The sequence below is a fragment of the Octodon degus genome, unplaced genomic scaffold, assembly GCF_000260255.1.
Source record: "Octodon degus isolate 3935 unplaced genomic scaffold, OctDeg1.0 scaffold00163, whole genome shotgun sequence".
Lineage (NCBI taxonomy): Eukaryota > Metazoa > Chordata > Mammalia > Rodentia > Octodontidae > Octodon > Octodon degus.
Genome location: NW_004524739.1, coordinates 2,731,997 through 2,751,508, shown reverse-complemented (window position 1 = coordinate 2,751,508; position 19,512 = coordinate 2,731,997).

The following is a 19,512-nucleotide window of genomic DNA, read 5'->3' as shown; positions in this document are numbered from 1 at the left end:
GAGCTCACTTTGTAGCCCAGGCTAGTCTGGAACTCACAGCGCTCCTCCTACCTCAGCCTCCTGAGTGCTAGCGTTACAGGCGTGCGCCACCATGCCTGCCTTCAATATGATTTTTTGAAAACATTCTTGGGAGTAGGGAGAGTGCAGGGATCCAATGCAGAGCCTCTTGCACGCAGAACAAGTGCTTCGCCCACTGAGCTACATCCCCTGCCCTCTACTCCTGTTTTTAGTCCACTAAACAGTTTCATAGGAGTCAGCTGGATTTTATGTGATAGACACCACCTCAGTGATACACAGAGTGTCTCAGTAATTCTTGCAGTGGATTTATATGGTAGAGACTGTTAAGGCCACATGATAGTGAAATTGCCGCTCAGGAAGGTTAATTAACTCGCTCAAGGTTAATTAACCTGAGCTCAAGAGCTTGTAAGGTAGACTCAGGCATCAAAACTAAACTGTCAGATTCCAAAATCCACAGCGTGGGGCTGGGAGTGCAGTTCAGTGGTAGAGCACTTTTCTAGCATGCATGCAGCTCTGAAGCCAATCCTTAGCTCTAAAATAAACAAACCAGGGGCTGAGATAGCGCAGTGGTCTAAGTGCTTGCCTGGCAAGAGTGAGGACCCAGGTTCAATCCTCAGTACTGCATGCCATGCAGGCCACTGAAACCAGGTGTGGTGGCACACACCTGTAATCCCAGCGCTGGGGAGGCTGAGACAGGAAAATCACTGCAAGTCCGAGCTTCATAACAAGACCTTGTACCAAATAAATAAATATACAAAAGATTAAAACAAACAAAAACTCCAACAACAACAAAAATCCTCATAGCTTAACTGCTGAACCACAGTCTGCTCAGAAACTGCAGTTCTGGTCTCTTCCAGGCCATCCCCAGCTATCAGACAGGGTCACTGTTCCTCCTTTCTGTCCCTGACAGTGCAGACTGTGGCCAATGCCACACCCCTAGGCTGGCTCACACCTTGGGTAAGTCAAGAGGGTCTTGCAATTCCATAAATGAAAACTGAAGACTGCATCTGACAGGAAAACTCAAACGCGGCCATCTGAAGGACCCCCGGCCTCCCAGCGCCGGCAAGTCACCAGGTCGCCTCTGCTCATAAGGTCCCTCAGTCCCTGGCTATCTTCACAGAAGATAGTGCCCCACATTCCATGGCCTGGATCTGTGGGTAGAGAGAATGGGAACAAAAAGTGTTAAAAAGTGACAATAAGAACCGCTAGAGCCAGCCAGATAGCTCAGCAGACTAAAGCCCCTGCTTGGGCAGAGCACAGCAGCTGGGGTTCAATCCCCAGCACCACAAGCCATGCCAGCCCTGCCTCCTGGGGTACGCTGAGAGACTATTGAGACTGGGCATGGTGGCGTGCGCCTGTAATCCCAGCTCTTGGGAGGCTGAAAACAGGAGGATCACTACGAGTCCAATCTATGTAGTGAGACCCTGGGGACATTGCACTAAATACATTAAAAAAAAAAAAAGAACTGCTATAGCTTCGCCCCTCTCTCCCCAGGACACCCTGGCTCACCAGGCCCAGCACTTCTGCTCCTTTGTTTCCCCTAAATTTCTTCCTGGACTGGTTTCATGACCAGAAGTTCCCCAAACAGGTAGCTTTCCCCCATGCGCATCCCAATTATACAGAAAACGCTGCCAGCAGACTTTTAGTTCAATATACATCACATAAAATAAAAACAAATATGCACTCACACACACACACACACACACACACATACACAGACACACCCCAAAATAAAAGCAGCTTTCAAAAATAGCATTTCCACCGTCTTTATTCCTCCATTTTCTGTTGTCAATACTGCAGACTGGGCATGTTTTAATGAAAAGAGGTTTATTTTGGGGCTCAGTTCTGAAGGTGCAATTGAGGGCTTATACCTGATAGTGTCACTCTTTTTTTTTTTTTCCCAGAGCCTTTGCACTGAGCTACGTTCCACTCCCCAGCCCTTATTATTTTCTGAGACAGTCTCACAATGTTGCTAAATTCCCCAGGCTGAGTTGGGACTTGCAGCTCTCCTGCCTCAGACTCCCAGAATGCAGAGATTAGAAGCGGGCACCACCCCTCCCAGCTTGATGGCTGTTTGCTGGCAGCCCAGACCTGGTGCAGGGCATCACAGGAGTCACCCTCTCTACAGAAAACACCAGGATTCAAAAATAACGGAGGCTGTACCCTTGATGTTACCTCATCCCCTCCTGAGGGCCCCTCTGCTAAATGCCACACCGGGGCTAAGCCTCTACCTTCACTACACCATGAATTTTTTTTTCAACCTTTATCCTTTTGATACAGGGTCTCACTACACAGTTCGGACTCATAGTGATCCTTCTATCTCAGCCTCCCTAGTGCTGGGATTACAGGTGTGTGCCACCATGCCCAGTTCTGGGAATCGAACTCTGGACCTTGCACTTGCCAGGCAGGTGTCTATGTCACCGAGCTATCTCCCCAGCCCTGACACCATGAGCTCTTAAGGGAGGTACTGAAGCCATGTCCAAACCACAGAGCCATCCCTGTTACTTTGTGGATAAAAAGAGGAAATGAAGCCTGAAGACTGGCGGTAAGTGAGAGGACTTCGCCAGGCAGCCAGTTCCAGGGGCCAAGAGGGGGCACTCGTGTTTCCCTGGTGCCCCCAGGTCACTGCTTCTGCCTGCCTTGTGACTGCTCTTCTGGGAGTGACAAGGAGTGAGACAAAAATGTTGGGTTGGGCCCCACTGTGGAGGCCTGAGATGTACTTGATTAACTATGCTCTACTTTTCTAATCCACTGGGAGTCATCAAAGATTCCTGAGCATGCTCAGAGCCACACTTCGCGAAGATTCATCTACCAGGAGGGTACAAACAGCGAAGGAAATTCCCAGGGTGGAGAAAATACAGAAGAAAATAGCAAAGGAGTAGCTGGGATCCAGGGCCTGTAAGACAGGGAAAGGAAAAAGAATTGAGATCCTTATACAAAATAATACATTCAGGGGGGCGTGGTGGTGTGTGCCTATAATCCCAGCACTCTGGGAGGCTGAGGCAGGAAAATCACAAGTTTGAGCACAGCCTGGACCACTTAGTAATTTAGTGAGATCCTGTCTCACAATTTTTGGGGTTTTTTTTGTTTTGTTTTGTTTTGTTTTGTTTTTGCGGAACTGGTGATTGAACTCAGGCCCTTGCGTTTGCCAGGGAAGTGCTTATTCTACTGAGCCATCTCCCCTGCCCCATGTCTCACAACTTTAAAAAAATTAAAAGTGGACGGAAATGAAGCTCAGTGAGAAAGCCCTTGGTTTGACCTCCAATAACACCCCCCAAAAATTAAATGGGAAATTCCAGAGTGACTATTTTCATACAGCTTCTATTACAGCATATTGTTATAATTGTTCTATTTTATTAACTACTTACAGCCACAAATAAATAAATAAATGTTATTAACTATTATTGTTACTTTCTTATTGTGCCTAATTTTAAAAGTGAACTTTATTATAGAACATGTGCATAGAAAAAATATATGAGAGGTCCAGGATTATGTTTGTCTTGGTGTCCATGGGGGTCTTAGAACACACTCCTTCCCTACGGTGGTAGGGAAGGAGACTGACTCACAAGATGCTGGCATCAGAAGCCGATGGGTTCGCAAAAAGCCCTTCTGCCAGCCTGCTTGGGAGAGAGATGCTGCGGTCACCAGGAGACATGAGGGGCTGGCTCTTGCCTCTGCTCTCTGTTCTTGGTGGTCCAGAGCTAGCAGTGTGCAGCGCCTTTGGGGTCAGGCTGCGGGCCATTGGCTGTGTGCTCAGCGCTTTCCCCTGGGCACGAGCTCTCGCTGCACCCTCCTAAAGAGCTCTGGGCAAGTCTGGGGAGAAGCCCAGAATGGGACTCTAGCTCCATCATCTCCATGGGCCACACCAGTTGAGGAACTAAAACCAGCCACTGGGACTGGCGGTGCCTGACTCAAGCCCTGGGTTTGAGCCTCAGTAACACAGAAACAAAAAATGTAAAACCAGCCAAGGAAGAGGCCGTGCAACCGAATGCTCGCCCCTCAGGAGGCTGGGAAATGAGCTATGAAGGCCTTTCAAAGACAGTCCAGCCCACTGCTGGAGAGACAAGAGCCCGGCACCTGGCAGGAGACTGCGGCCTCTTCCTGGCTGTGCGTCCCTCCCTTGCCCCACGCTTCCACTTTCCCATCTAAGGTCCCTTCAGAGGCCAGATTTGGCACCAGCCAGAGACGAAGCTCAGCCCTGAGGTGGAGGTGTTCACAGCCAGGTGGGGACCAGAGGAGCTGAAGACAGCGACCACCCAGGACAAGGGAAGACAGCGGGATCTTGACACCCGGTCTCATCAGCGCGAAGCTCCACTTCCTCAGTGACCCTCCGCCACAGCACTTAGCAAACTGTCCCCAGCCCAGCCACACCCAAAACTGCTTCCTCCGTGGCCCCCCCATGAGTGAGCCTCTTCCTGGTCCTCATTCCCTCCATCTCTCAGGAGAGCTGAAACGATTGCTCGCTTTGTCAGCTGGCCCTAAGTCTTCCTGCTTCACACAAGACTCTCATAGATATAAGGTTACTCTTCCAAACATGTGAATAGAAAATCTCTCTCGCTCAAAAAATCCAGAGTATATTGATTACAACATATAACTTTCTTCCTTCCTTTATTTTTTTTTTTCAATACTGAAGATTGAACCCAGAACTTTTGTACTGAGCGCTTTCTATACTTTATTTTCTGAGACAGGGTGATGCTAAATTGCCCAGGCAGGCCTTGAACTTGGAATCCTCCTGCCTCAGCTTCCCAGCACCATCACTCCTGCCTCTGCCCACAGCTTTAAACGCAAACTCATCACAGAAGCAAGCACAGCTCCCCACAGTAGAGGAACCCCCAGCTTCCCGGCTTTCTCACCGCTCCTTTGAGGATGGTGTCCTGGCCACACTTTTGCAGCTTTCCTATTTTCCTGCCTTTGCTCAGCCAGAGCTCCTAGAATTGCATTCCTGGGGCCGGGGAGATGGCTCCGTGGAATAAGCGCTTCCCTGGCAAGTGCAAGGGCCTAAATTCAATCCCCAGTTCCACCAAAATAAATAAGTAAAATCACATTCTTCTGCTGCCCAGACTGCTTTCCACCCTGCAGGTTCATGGTAACTCTTTCTTAAAAACCAGTCATGAGGGCCGGCGAGATAGCTCAGCAGACTAAGGGGTTCCGTCCCGGCACCGCAGGCTGCCCCGGCACCCCCCCCCCACGCACTGAGCCAGCCATTGAGACCCGGCGTGGTAGCGCATGCCTGTAATCCCAGCACTGGGAAGAGTGAAAATAGGAGGATCACTAGTCCGAGCTGTGTAGTGAGATCCTGTACCCAAAAAAAAAAAAAAAAAATCAGTGGTGGATGTAGCTCAGTGGCAGAGCACTTGCAAGGCCCTGGGCTCAACCCCTAGCGCTGTGTGTGCACGCATGCACACACACACACACACACACACACACACACGCATGCGCAGTCTGGCTCTTCCCCACACTTACTAAAATCATTAAGCTACAGAAACAAAGACACCTTGCCGCTCTCCCTCGATTCCCGCCTGCTTTCGGTCCTACTTCTCTGGTTTTCCTCTTGATTCCACGAGCTGACAACTTCCCGGTACACACATCCTCTCACTGCCTAAGCTTTCCAGAGTCAGTTTCTGTTGCTTGCCATCAATTACCGTGACTGATACTCCTGCCTCCCTCTTGGACTGCTCTCCGGCGAGATGCTGCGTACTCAGGTGCTTCGTGAACAGCAGAGCCACGCAGAAATGCGATTTATCATTCCCTGCCGCATCCCCCTTCCCGCGCCTCCCAGCATCCAGCCTCTCCGACAGAAGAGAACCAACAAAACAACTCCCAGTCACATCAGTGAGAGGGAATGAAGGGCCAGAAGCGCTAGCGATAAGGCCCCAAAATAGAACACTCATGTTACACTTGATAATTGCCTCCCTGACCACGACTTTTGCAATTATATAATTCCCAACTTCTTTTTTTTTTTTTTTTTTTTTGCATTGTAAAAAGATAGCAAATAATCTCCAAAACCACTTACTGAAGATGCCGAACTCCATTACGGGAAGTTTAAATGCTTTGTTTAGGTCCGCTGTCACTTAGCCTCCGAGGGAGAGACAGCGACCTTTTCTCCCCTGTAGCTGGGAGAAATCACACTTTTCTAGAAATACTAGAAAATCCTCTGGCATTTTTTTTAACCAGTATAATTTACACATAATAAAGTACTCCCATCTTAGGTTTACTGTTGGAGGAACTTTTAAATTTTATTTTTAGAAGCTGAGGATGGAGAACACGTTGGATGAAGTTTCATATATATTGCATAATGCCCAGGCGCCTGCTACCAAGATAATGTTTCCAACAGCCCAGAAAGGCCCCTCTGCCTCCCGCAGCCACCACTCTCCCGACTTCTGTTGCCACAGACTGACAGCTCTAGTGCTTCATCAAAAGGGAGGGGACCGGAAGATAGCTCAGTGGAATAAGCGCTTGCCTGGCAAGTGCAAAGTCCTGAGTTCAATCCCTGGTACTGCCAAAAAAAAAAAAAAAAAAAAAAGGAAGCCATGGCTGATGCCTGTTATCCCAGGTACTCAGGAGGCAGAGATAGCTATCGAAAGATCATTACGCTCAGGTGACTTTTTTGGGTTTTTGGCTAGCCAGCATTTCTGTATGGATGACACTGCCCAGAATCACATCCAGAAGCAACTTTGTTGATCCAAGTAGTGATACCAGAAACACACCCTGCCACGGCCACAGCCCCCTCCGTGAACATGCACACAGACATAAAATGACCAATTCAGTTTTATTGATATGTAATCATTCAAAGACTAGAGGGACCGGGGAGATGGCTCAGTGGAATAAGTGCTTCCGTGGCCAAGAGCAAGGGCCTGAGTTCAATCCCTGGTTCTGGAAAAAAAAAAAAAAAAAAGACTAGAATGGGTATGGCAGCACAGGCCTGTAATCCCAGCACTCAGCAGGCTGAGGCAGGAGGATCACTGTGAGATCGAAGCCAAACGAGGGAGAGGAGAGAGGAGGGGAGGAGAGGGGAGGGGAAGGGAGGGAAGAGGAGGAGAGAAAGAGAGAGAGACTTGACTTTTTTTAAGCTGTGCTATCAGCAGCAAAAGTTGCTCTGCTGTGGGCATCAGTAGACTCATACACCTTGCATACCACGGTGACCCGTTAATCCTAACAAATGTTAGAAAGAAGATGCTTGTGCTCGATGTGGTGAAGCAGGTTTGGAGACTTCAGCTCTTTGCTGGCTAGCTGATCACCGCGCACTCTATAAACAGGCATGGAGCACATGAGTCACTTGTTGCAATGAACTCATCGTTTAAGTGAGAACGCTTGGTGCTTTCTTTGAAATGCAGCTTTGCTTTCGCTGGCAGTCTCACAGGCTTCTGCCGTCTCGTTATTGAGTCTTTCACCCTTTTCAAAGACAGTCTCCAGTGATGTTTGGTTTTCACTCACTATAGCTAAGGTTAGCTGTGAGCTCACCAAAACACTGACTGAAGGGTCAGGGAGGTAGCTCAGTGGCATAAGCACCTGCCTGGAAAGTGCAAGATTGTGAGTTCAATCCCTGGTACTGAAAAAAAAAAAAAATCCACGATAGCAATTTTAAAAAATTTAGGGTCAGGGAGACAGCTCAGTAGAATAAGTGCTTGCCTGGCAAGTGCAAGGGCCTGAGTTCAATCCCCGGTTCCGCTAAAAAATAAAAAATAAAAAAAAACCACTGACTGAGACAAGTGTGCAGTTCAGGAACAACATGTGGATGGAAATGGTAAATAAAATAATGGACAGGTCCTGCATGGACTAGTCAGATTTTGATTTAAAGCCTGCCACCAGTTACAGCTTAACTATCACTTGCCACAAACTAATTGGGATTTGATAGGAATCTGCAAGCGACTGATTCACTAGGACTCAGTCAAACCTCTCTGCTAATGTTAGCCTGTATGTTCAGTCGCTCCTCAGTGCTAACATCAATGCCTCAGCTCCACCTCAGATCCCCAGGCATTTGGTTCTCCTAAAGAGCCTCAACCTAGATTCCTTCACACGCACAGTTCACAGTAGGGCTTGAGCTCCTAGGAGAATCGAACGCCACATTCAGCCTACAGGAGATGGCGCTCAGGCAGTAATGTGAGCGAAGGTGTGAGTACACAGGAAGCTTCACTCATTCCTCCACAGCTCACCTCCCGTCAGTCATGTGGCCTACTTCCTGCCGAGCCACAGACCAGCACAGGTCCATGGCCTGGGCATTGGAGACTCCTACTTTAATCACACAACTAAGTCAGGCATAGTGGTGCATGGTTATAATTCCGTCACTGAGGGAGGCTGAAGCAGGAAGATTACAAGTTGTGCAGCTCAGCCTGGGCAACTTAGTGAGACACTCTCGCAATAAAAAAATTTAAGAAAGGCTGAGGACTGGGTATGGTGATACATGCCTGTAATTCCAATAGCGGAGGCTGAGGCAGGAGAATAATCACAAGTTTGAGGCCAATCTGGACTACAGAGTGAGTTCAAGAGCAGTCTGGAATACATAGCAAGATCCTATCTCAAAAAATCTGGGGATGAAACTCAGTGTCAAGGCCCTGGGTTCAATTCTCAGTACTGAAATAAACAAACACAGCACCAGAGTAGGACAGACTGTTGTTTTGTGTGTGTACACTTTTAGTTTTATTCTAACAAAGTAACTTGTACACTTTAATATTTAAAGCTGTACATTTTTCTTCAGTGAAATTTTAAAATAAGTGAAACTATATTGGAGAATGTCAATTTCAAATAAGATTCTGTAGGTTCTACTGTTCTCTCATCAAGTGGAAAGGTTCAACTCAGCAGTAGGGGAGATTTTTACTTCAAAAGCATCATCTTAGCTGGGGATATAGCTCATCGGCTAAGCACCTGCCTGGCAAGTGCGAGGTCCTGAGTTCGATTCCTGGTACTGGAAAAAAAAAAAAGCATCATCTTAAACTGCAAAGATGTCCATTAAACATCGTGATTAGCTGAGTATGGTGGCACACACCTGTAATCCCAGCACTTTGGGAGGCTGAGGCGGGAGGATCATTGTGAGTTTGAGTCCAGCCTGAACGACAAAATGAGCTCAAGGCCAGCCTGAACTGCATAGTGAGACCCTGTCTCAAAAAAAAGATGCCAGGGCTGGGGAGAGGGCTCAGTGGAATAAGCGCTTCCCTGGCAAGCACAAGGGACTGAGTTCAATCCCCAGTTCTGAAAAAAATAAAAAAATAAAAAAAAATGCCAACTCATAGCAATCCTCCTGCCTCAGCCTCCAGAGGGCTGAGATTACAGGCATGCACCACCACTCTGGGCTGGAAAACATACTCTTAAAACATTAGCCAGCACCTGGCATTTAGCCTAAAAACTGCCCAACTGCTTCTGCCCAACCCAGAAACTTTCAGTGTTCACTCACTCAACAAGCTCACTGCTGGGTACAGTGGTGCACACTTGTAATCCCAGCTACTCAGGAGGCTGAGGCCAAGGACCACAAGTTCTAGCCAGCCTAGGCATCTTGGAAAGACCCTGTCTCAAAATAATACCTTTTGAAACAGCCTGGGGATGTAGCTCATTGATAGAGCACTTTCCTAGCATGTGCAAGGTCCTGGGTTCAATCTCCAATATCACAAAGACAAAAACAAACAAAATGGCAAGTTTATTGGGCCTCATACTATATTGTCTGCTTGACATAAGGTCAATTCAGTGACATTTCCCCCCAATACTGTGAGTGGAACCAGATGCATTCTACTACCAAGCCAGAGCCCATTTAATTTTTTTTTTTTTTTTTTTTTTTTTTTTTTTTTTTTTGGTTCTTGGGATTGAACTCAGACCCTTGCACTTGCCTCCTGCTGTGTCTTTGTTGGCCAGGATTGCCTCACTGATTCCATCCTTTTTTTTTTTTTTTTTTTTTTGTCATTTTGAGACAGAATCTCAATAAATTGCCCAGACTGGCCTGGAACTTGCCATCCTGCCTCCACCTCCAGGGTTGCTGGATGTACATACGGGTATGTATGCTGCCCAGCCCACTGACTATTTCTGGAGCATCTTGCATATTCATCCCATTAGTTAAGTTGTAAGACTGCTCCTTCTTCATCATAAGAGTAACCCGAGGATGGAGATTAGAGGACACATGGCAGGTTTGAGCCCCTGGGCTAAAGTGACTCTCAAATAGCAGAACTTTTCCTCTGCCCCTTTATCTCCCACCAAACTCAGGGCAATCCTCCTATTCTTTGCAACGCACCCTTCCCTGTTTCCCAGGAATCTGTTCCCTCAAATCATTAATATCCTCCAACCAGGTAGCCTCCCTGTCCCTCCCCCCTAAATTTGTTTGTCTTTATAAGGGTTTTGCTATGCAGTTCAGGCTGGCCTTGAACTCACTTTGCAGCCCAAGCTGGCCTCAGATTCGTGGCAATCCTCCTGCCCCAGCCTCCCCAGTGATGGAATTACAGGCGCGCACCACCAAGCCTGGCCTATTTTATTTTCAGATGTAGTGAAAATTTCATCTCTGTGAACCATCCCTAAATGTCCCAAAGAGACTTATTGCTCCTGTCCTCAGGTTCCTAAGGATCACAGTAGCAGATTTTTTCTATACAGTACTGACCTTAGCATGGGGATCCAGGTTTCCTGGCCCACATGTGCCTCTGAAAAATCACCCAAAGACCACCCACTCCCCTGGTCCAAAACAGGACTCTGCACCCTCGACTCTGGCTCAGGCTGGGGGATCCAAGTCAGAAGCGCTCCTCTAGCGCCACCTCCTGGTCAGATGGGTTATGGCAGCTTCTAGTTCGGGTCTTCGTTAGGCGGCCCCGCAATTCCTTGGTTTGCTTACCTGCCCCTCAGTCTGTCCGTCCTCCCGTTTTTGTTCCTTCTGTTCCAGCCTCGGGACACATTCGCGCGCAAGACGGACCCAGTTCCTGACTTCACGGAGTTTAGAATCCGCTGTTAGAGGAACAACAGTCGTGAATGTTTGGGGCCGCAGAGGGCTCCACTGTGCCCCTCCTGAAGTCGCCTCGAGGCCATGGTCCGGCAGAAGCCACCCTTTGGGGCCAAAGGCTCTCGCGCGGAGGTTGGCTGTGGCCAGGCCTGGTTTCCACATCCACCCGCACCCCCCACCCCCCACCCCCCACCCCCGCTTCTTTTTCGCGTTTCTTTGCTTCCTTTTTTTCATTTATTTATTTATTTTTAAGCTTAATTATAACAGTAAAACAGTATACCACACTACAAAAATGAGTTGATATCTCTCTGTTCCCCTAAACACTGTCCTGGACCTTTTTTTTTTTTTTTTGAGATGGGGTCTCTCTCTCCCGAGTACCCTAGGCTGGCCTCAGATCTATCATCACCTGCCTCGGGTGTATGCATGGTATGTGCTTTTATAAACCTATAGTTCTCTTTTAGGAGACAGGAAACAAAGCAAATATACAACTTTTTATTTTTAATCGATGGTACATTATATGATGCAAAATCCAAAGAGTGCACAGGGAAAAGCTCCACACTCCTGTCTTGAGCCAACTAGCCCCCTTCACAGAGGCAAGCAATGTAGTTTCCTAGGGCCGGGGAGATGGCTCGGTGGAATAAGCGCTTCCCTGGCAAGCACAAGGGCGTGAGTTCAATCCCAGGTTCTGCCAAAGAATAAAAAAGCTGCAATGCAGTTTCCTATTCCTTAGCCAGTGTCAACATGTGCATACACGGGCAAATATACCCATTATACAGGGTGGTATTCTATCCACTGTGCTGTACCTTGGATTTCACACACACACACACAACGTATCTTTAAAATATTCTAGGGGGTGGGGCTGGCTGGCATGTGGTGCTGGGGGATTGAACCGCGGTCCCTGTGCTTTGCTAAGCTTGTTCTAAGTAGGTGCTTTAGACCACTGAGCCATCTCACCAGCCCCAATACAGAGGTTTCTGTCTTTTTATAGGTGTATGGTATTTCATTCTGTGGAACTTGCATTGTCTCAAATAATGATTGTTATATATGTTCTGATGCATAATAGATACTGTTGGGAGATGAATCTTATCTTTTTTATTTGTAGCACCGAGGACTGAATCCAGGGCCTTGTGCCTACTAAGCAAATGTGCTGCCACTGCATTCCTAGACCCGAAGCCAAACTTTTAAATAACAGGTGAGAAGCCAAGTGTGGTGAGGCAGAAAAATCAAGGTGAGTTTGAGGCTACTAGTGAGACCTTTCGTCAAAAACAAAAACAAAAACAAAATCGAATAGAGGCAGCTATGTGAAAGGCAGGTTGAAAAGAAAGCTCGACCTGGCGCCCTGCCAGCACCGGCAGCACAGCGCAGCCCGGTGGTGCTGGGCGCAGCTTGGAAGTTGGACTGTCGTGCTGATGGACTGCGGGTGGGTCTGCACTTGGGGAGGTCACAGGTCGCTCGCTCCCCCAGCTGCTTGGCATGGGCCTCGGCCCTTAGCAAGTGTGTATCTGGGCTACAGCCCAAGGCTCCCAACTCCCACATCGCTGTTTCTCTCTCTAGTAAGCAGGAGCTGAGAATGTGAGACTTCAAACTGTGTCTCTGAAATTTTGCTAACTAGTAGTTAATAATGGATTCAATTTTTAAAATTTGTTTGATAGCTTTTTGCTGTGTTTTGGCCCCTCACACCAAGCCAGATTGGTGTGGGCGGACACTCGGACCCAGCACTACCCACTGTCAGCCATAACCAAGGGACAGGTTGTGTGGGTGACAGAATCCGAAAACCTGAAAGCAGAAAGGACCACGTGGGCAGCAGCCAAGAGAGGAAGGAACCGAGAGAGAGAGAGAGAGAGAGAGAGAGAGAGAGAGAGAGAGAGAGATCTAGCAGAAGCTGTCCAAGATGGGACCAGGCTGAAGGAGTCCACGGCTAAGGCTTGGAGGGCCCTGAAGTCTCTGGTCACAGGTGCCAAGAGAGGGTGAGAGCGAGAAGATATGTGCTCTTGTGCACCTTCTCCAAGCAGGTCTCTATCTGGGAACTGGAGCACTGCAGCCCCCCAGAGCAGCTGCCCAGTGACAGCCACCTGGTGAGACAAGGCCTGAGCTCCAGGTCATTCTGACAACCAGAGGACAAAGCAGAGGAGGAACTGCCCAGGGACTAAGTAGGAACAAGCATTGAAATAAGAAAAGCAACAGGTTTGCTATGTCAGAATGTAAGTGAAGGAAGTGTGTCAGGAGAGAAGCACCCGCAGCGCCGCATGCTGCTTACGCTAGGCCAGACAAGGGGAGACCAAGACGCGGATCCCCTCATGACCTTGACAGAAGCAGGCTCGGGGGAATGAAATGAATATCTGACTGGAGAAAAATAGAGAAGACAGGAGAGACACTGGGTGGCACTGTGTCGAACGCCTGTAGCCCCAGCACTTTGGGAGGCTGAGGCAGGGGGATTGCCACAAGTTTGAGGCCGGCCTGAGCTACATAGTAAGTTTAAGGCCAGCCCATTAAAAAAAAAAAAAAAAAAAGTACACAGGCGAGAAATGGAGTCAGTGAATAACTTCTCTTTAGGATTTTGCTGCAAAGAATAAAGAAATGGGAAGATGCTGTCCCAACTACTTAGGAGGCTAAGGCAGGAGGATCCCATCAGCCCAGGAATACAGAGCCAGACTGGACAGTAGAGTGAGATCCCATCTCTGGAAAGAAAGAAAAAAACAAGTGGGGGTGGGGGTGTTGGATAACAGGTGGAAAAAAATGGGACAAACAACAGCATGTTTGTATGCCAAGATACCCCCATGAGTGAACTGCAGCAGCTGAGAGGGGAGATTCAGTAGAGCCGCTTTCGCGAGTTGAAGGGGCAGGTCAGAAGCATGATGTGAAGGTTTGCTCTAGACAGAAGTGGGCATAGTGGAGGGCGCGGGGTCTCACACACTAGTGAGAATCCAGAGCACCCCTCGCCAGCCCCCACCCACAGAATCTCTGGCTCTCTAGGCCTGGGCTGGGGCCCACAAACGTGCAGGCTGGACGGGTTTCCCAGTGCAGACACGGCCCGCCAGGAACACAGGCTGTAGAAATATCAATCGAAAGGCATGATAAGATGACTGGAGAGTCAGCTGTTTCATCCTGACTGCTTCGATTTCCTGCAGTCAAGTAGGGAGCTACTAACTGAAACCAGAGATGGGAGGTGTTGGGAGTTTGAGGAAAGGGAGAAAGGATGAAACAGCCATTCTGACATTGATGGCAAAGGATTTTCCCCCTATAATTCTGAATTACAACGATGAACTGGGGGCAGGGAGCGTATTTCAGTGGTAAAGTGTGTGCTTGGCATACACAAGGCCCTGAGCTCAGGGTCCGGCGCCCCCCCCAAGATGATAAAGAGGCAGAGGTTGAATGACGCTATGAACTGCACGCCCACAGGTAAGTGGAGCGTTAAAACACCTAGGACAGACACTTGTCCATGAAATTCAGTACAAGACAAAGGCCAGGGAGTTGAGCATGAATGCAAAGTAGGAGATGGGATGTGATGACTCTTTAAGTTCACACTAGGCAAGGAGACCAGAGGCATGGGGTCGGGGAGGGGAGGAAGAACTTTTCTCAGAAGTGGGTGCTTTCTTCTCACCTTCTCGGCCGACGGCCTTCACCCCTCAACCTGGGCTCTGGTAGCATGGCGCTCCGTCTGCCTCTCAGGTTTTCTGCTTGTGACTCTTCACTACATCGCTTACCACCTGACAAATGTTTATGTCTCTACTGGAATGCAAGTCCCCTGAACAGAGTTTTCTGCTGCAGTCTAGGCCTAAAACTGTGCCTGGCAGGGAGCAGCCCCCTCTCACCCCCGCCGCCCAGTCCTGGGCAGCTGACTGCAACCACACACCAGGACCTGTCCTATCCTTTTGTGTCAAAATGCCTAAATCTGGAACATGCAGGTACAAACTTGAGTGCCTCAGTGCCATCTCTGGGGCTGTAGCTCAGCAGCAGAGCATTTGCCTAGCCCATCTGAAGACCTTCATTCAGGGCTAGCCAAATAGCTCAGCAGAGTGAAGCACCTGCAGCAGGCGCAGGGGCCAGGGATTCGATCCCAGGGCCTGCTGTGCTGGCCCCGCCCCCAGGGCACGCTGAGAAGGCAGTTGAGACTGGGCGTGATGGCGCGCACTCCTGTGATCCCAGCTCTTGGGAGGCTGTAAACAGGCAGATCACTAAGAGTCCGATCTAGTAGTGAGACCCTGAACACCCTGTAGACCCTTCCCTTAAATAAAAAATTAAAAAAATAATAGAAAAAAAAAGAACTTATCATACAAGAGCTCTGCCCTCAGTGTAGCAGAGAACAAAACTCTGCAAATCAGGACGAAAGAGGGATGGAGGTACAGCGGAGTCCAAAAGATAATCTAACATTTCCATAAAATATGAGATTATATTTATCTAGGAATATACGTGCTACATATGCCAATCTTGTATGTCATAAAGCAATCTTTAAGATTGAAAAGGATAACTTACGCAAATAAAACAAAAACTTAAGTACCACTCCGCACGTAGACACTTCTTACTCCACACAAATGTATCATTTCTTTTCTCTTTTGCTACCAGGAACTGAACTGAGGGTTTTGTGTTTGCCAGGCAGGCACTGTGCGCAGAGCTACCACCGGGAGCTCTTACAGCACTCTTCACTGCCCAACACCACCACCGAAAGCTCACAGGATGCAGGCTGAATGCTTCAACAGAGGGAGAAGCAGAAAGACATACAAAATCAGGAGTTCTAACAGGTAAAATGAAAAAAAAAAAACAAAAAAAAACCCTTATTCTAACAGGTAAAATGAAACTTTCCCTTTTGTGTTTATGAACAGCTTCTATGGCTGGCAGGTGGGCCTAACAGTTTCCCAATCTTTTCAGTAATCAGAAGTTTCCGCACCACTTCTGATTACTGAAAAGGCTGAAGCAATAAATATGCATGATGTACCATCTCTGCCCCACTAGCAGAGTGGCACAAAACTCTCTTCCCAGTCTCTCACCCAACCTAGCTCACCTAGAAAACAGGGTTTGGTGGGGAGAGCTGCCACACAGGCACAGAAGCAATGCAGGCACATCTGAAACCCAGCAGCACTCAGAGCACAAGAGCCGCCCGATCTAGAACTAGCGAGAGGCTGTGGGGATTGGGGAAGCTGTAAGAGAACCAAGCAAAGCAGGCACAAGGTTTGTCCTCACATGCCAGGGAGTCAGTCAAGCTGGGCTTCGTCAGGGCCAAGCAGGAACCCAATCCTCGCTGCCACCATGAGGTGGAGCAGGCCAGGCAAGGCCTAACACCTGAACCATGGAGCTGGAAGGGTGGAGGCAGCTTCCCCAGTTCTCTCCACCTTACAGCTGACACCCTTTGCACACAGCAGTCCGCTCCCATGTGCAAAGCCAGAACTGCAACGGGTGCCACCGCTCCGAAGTCTACCTGGAACCCACTCGTGATGGATGACCCCAGGAGGACACCTGCACCTCAGAAGGGTGTGGGCAGTTTGGGAATCACAACTTCCAACATTCAGGGACTCTTAATTTCAGGGCTAAAAGAAGGCAGAAATCATATAAGGATGCACACCAACCCATCTTCACTGAGCTCCATCTCAGGGAGGTACTAGTACTCTTTGGCTAACTCCAGAACAGCCATTCATGCATCATTAAGGGAAGAAATGAAATGAAGTGTTAAGTGTTTTGATTAGGTTATGCAACTGTCCACTTACACCACTAATAATTTTTAAAGTACAGCTTAATTTGCCACTGCAATATGAAAATTTTCTTTAAAACACGTTATCGGGGCTGGTGAGATGGCTCAGTGGTTTAAGGCACCTACTTAGAACAAGCTGAGCTAAGCAAAACACAGAGACCGCGGTTCAATCCCCCAGCACCACATGCCAGCCAGCCCCGCCCCCTGGTGGGCTGAGCTGGCCACACACACACACACACACACACACACAATAAATAAATGTTAAAAAAAAAAATTTAAAAAAAAACACGTTATCAATGAATGGTTTTCATAAGACAGGGAAATAGACATTGAAGAGAAGTGGATGGGAGCAAAAAGCAGCAGCAAAAGGTACAAATACCCCCTGATGAAGGTCACCATCATGTATAACTAAAATGTACCAATATAATTTTTTAAAATTTAAAGTTTCTAAATATTCAACAAAAAGAATCAGAGCTTCTTAAGAACATGGGGCTAGAGCCAGCCAAATAGCTCAGCAGATTAAAGCGCCTGCAAGCAGGTGCAGGGGCCAGGGTTTGATCCTTGGGGAATGCCGGCCCCGCACCCCAGAGACAGGGATTGAGATTGGGCGTGGTGGCATGGGCCTGTAATCCCAGCTCTTGGGAGGCTGTAAACAGGTGGATCACTACGAGTCTGATCTAGTAGTGAGACCCTGAACACCCTGTAGACCTTTCTCTAAAAAACACACACAAAAAAAAATGGGGCTGGGGAGATGATTCAGTAGAATAAGCACTTGCCTGGCAAGCACAAGGGTCTGAGTTCAATCCCCGCTTCTGCCACCCTCCCCCCCCAAAAAAAATGGGGCTAAGGCAGGGAACTACTAGCCCCAGACATTTTTTTTTTTAATTTTATTTATTTGTGGGCCGGGGAGATGGCTCAGTGGAATAAGCACTTCCCTGGCAAGTGCAAGGGCCTGAGTTCAATCCCCGGTTCAAAAACAAAAAAAAAAATTTTATTTATTTGTGTGTGTGTGGCCAGCTCAGCCCACCAGGGGGCGGGACTGGCTGGCATGTGGTGGCTGGGGGATTGAACCGCAGTCCCTGTGCTTTGCTAAGCTTGTTCTAAGTAGGTGCTTTAGACCACTGAGCCATCTCACCAGCCCCAGCCCCAGACATTTTGTAGTACTATAAAAAAGCAAAATGTCAAGCACAAGGCTGAGCTGGGTCCCCAGCACCACAAAAAAAAAAAAAAAAAAAAAAAAGACTTGAAGATGTTCATGGTTAAAGTTGGAACAATCTAAGCAACAAAATAAATGATAGCACTGACATGGGTCCACAGTTCATACTGATATAATTAAATGGGGAGAGTGACATAACTTCCTTAGTAGAGTTCTACTTAGTATATGTAGAAAGCAAACACTTGGCAAACACCACAGTATTATTGTTGCAGGCAAAAGAAATCCAGATGCCAAAATTAGTAGGTTCAAGATAGTTTCAAAGCATACTCTAAGTCACTTATTAATTACAAAGGGAAAAGCAGTATATTTACAGTGGAGAAATCTGGTAGATATCACTTCAAACAAGTAGTCAAAATTAACATCAGTAACAAGTCGTATCAACTAATCAGCTCTAACGCACTGAAAACAGGGTACAAGACTTCCATGACCCTCTTGCCGAAGAAAATGCACTCACACTGAGAATATCAGATGAATACAATTCAAAGGGTATCCTACAAAATAACTTGCCAGTAACCTCCACTCAGTGTCAGATGACTTTAGATCTGTCATTGGCTAAAGGAAACACAACTAAATACAATATGGGAGCCTGGACAAACTAAATAGTATAGGGTGAACATTGAGCCAGAAAAAAAACACCTAACAGCTAGCAAAGTTTAAATGTAGCTAATAGTACTGTGTCAAGAGCCAATGAGATAGCTCAGAGGACTAAAGCACCTGCTTACGTAAGCTTAGCAAGCTCAGGAAGAGTCTGATCCCCCCATACCACATGGGCCCTGTCCCCCAGCTCGCTGAGCTGGCTAATGAGTCCAGGTGTGATGGTGCACACCTATAATGCCAGCACTGGGAAGGCTGAAAACAGGAGGATCACTATGAGTGTAAGTCCCTGATTCAAATATATTAAAAAAAAATATATATATATAGTACTGCAACAATATTCACTGGTTTTGATAATTCTACTATAGTTATGCAAACCCTAACATCTGGAGGAATGGTGAAGGGTGTATGAGGACGCTACATTTTAAGTTTTGCGAAGTACAACTTGAAAGGTGGACATGGCAGCACAACCTGTAATCTCAGCACTTGGCAAGCAGAGGCAAGAGGATCGCTGAGAGTTCGGGGCCAGCCTGGACTAGAAAGTGAGACCCTGTCTCAAACAAAAAATAAAAAGTGCAACCTGTTGTAAGGCAGCACATCAAATGTAGCTAAAGCTTGAATGTGAAATATATATATATAAAATTTTTTTAAAAGATAAACTCTGGGTATGTAGCTCAAACTATCTATTCGTATTTTATCAAGTTTTAAAGTACTTGTCTGTCACTAATAGAAACTAAGACTGTTCAATTCCCCCCTCATCTTCAACTGAGAAAAAAAGTAAATATAGTCAAATTTATGGCATTCACAAATAACAGAAGTCTTGAGTATAATCAAAAGCTAAAAATTCCCAGTGGCAAAGTTGTCTTTAAAGTAACAGACTAGTGCCAGTGAGATAGCTCGGTGGACTAAATGCCCGCGTAGGCAACCGCAGGGACCAGGCTTCAATCCCCAGTACTGCATGTCACCAGCCCTGCCCCTGAGTGCACTGAGTGGTGACCAAGTCTAGGTGTGATGGCACATGCTTGTAATCCCAGTACTGGGGAGGCTGAAAGCAGGAGGATCACTGCAACTCCAAGCTGCATAATGAGACTATAA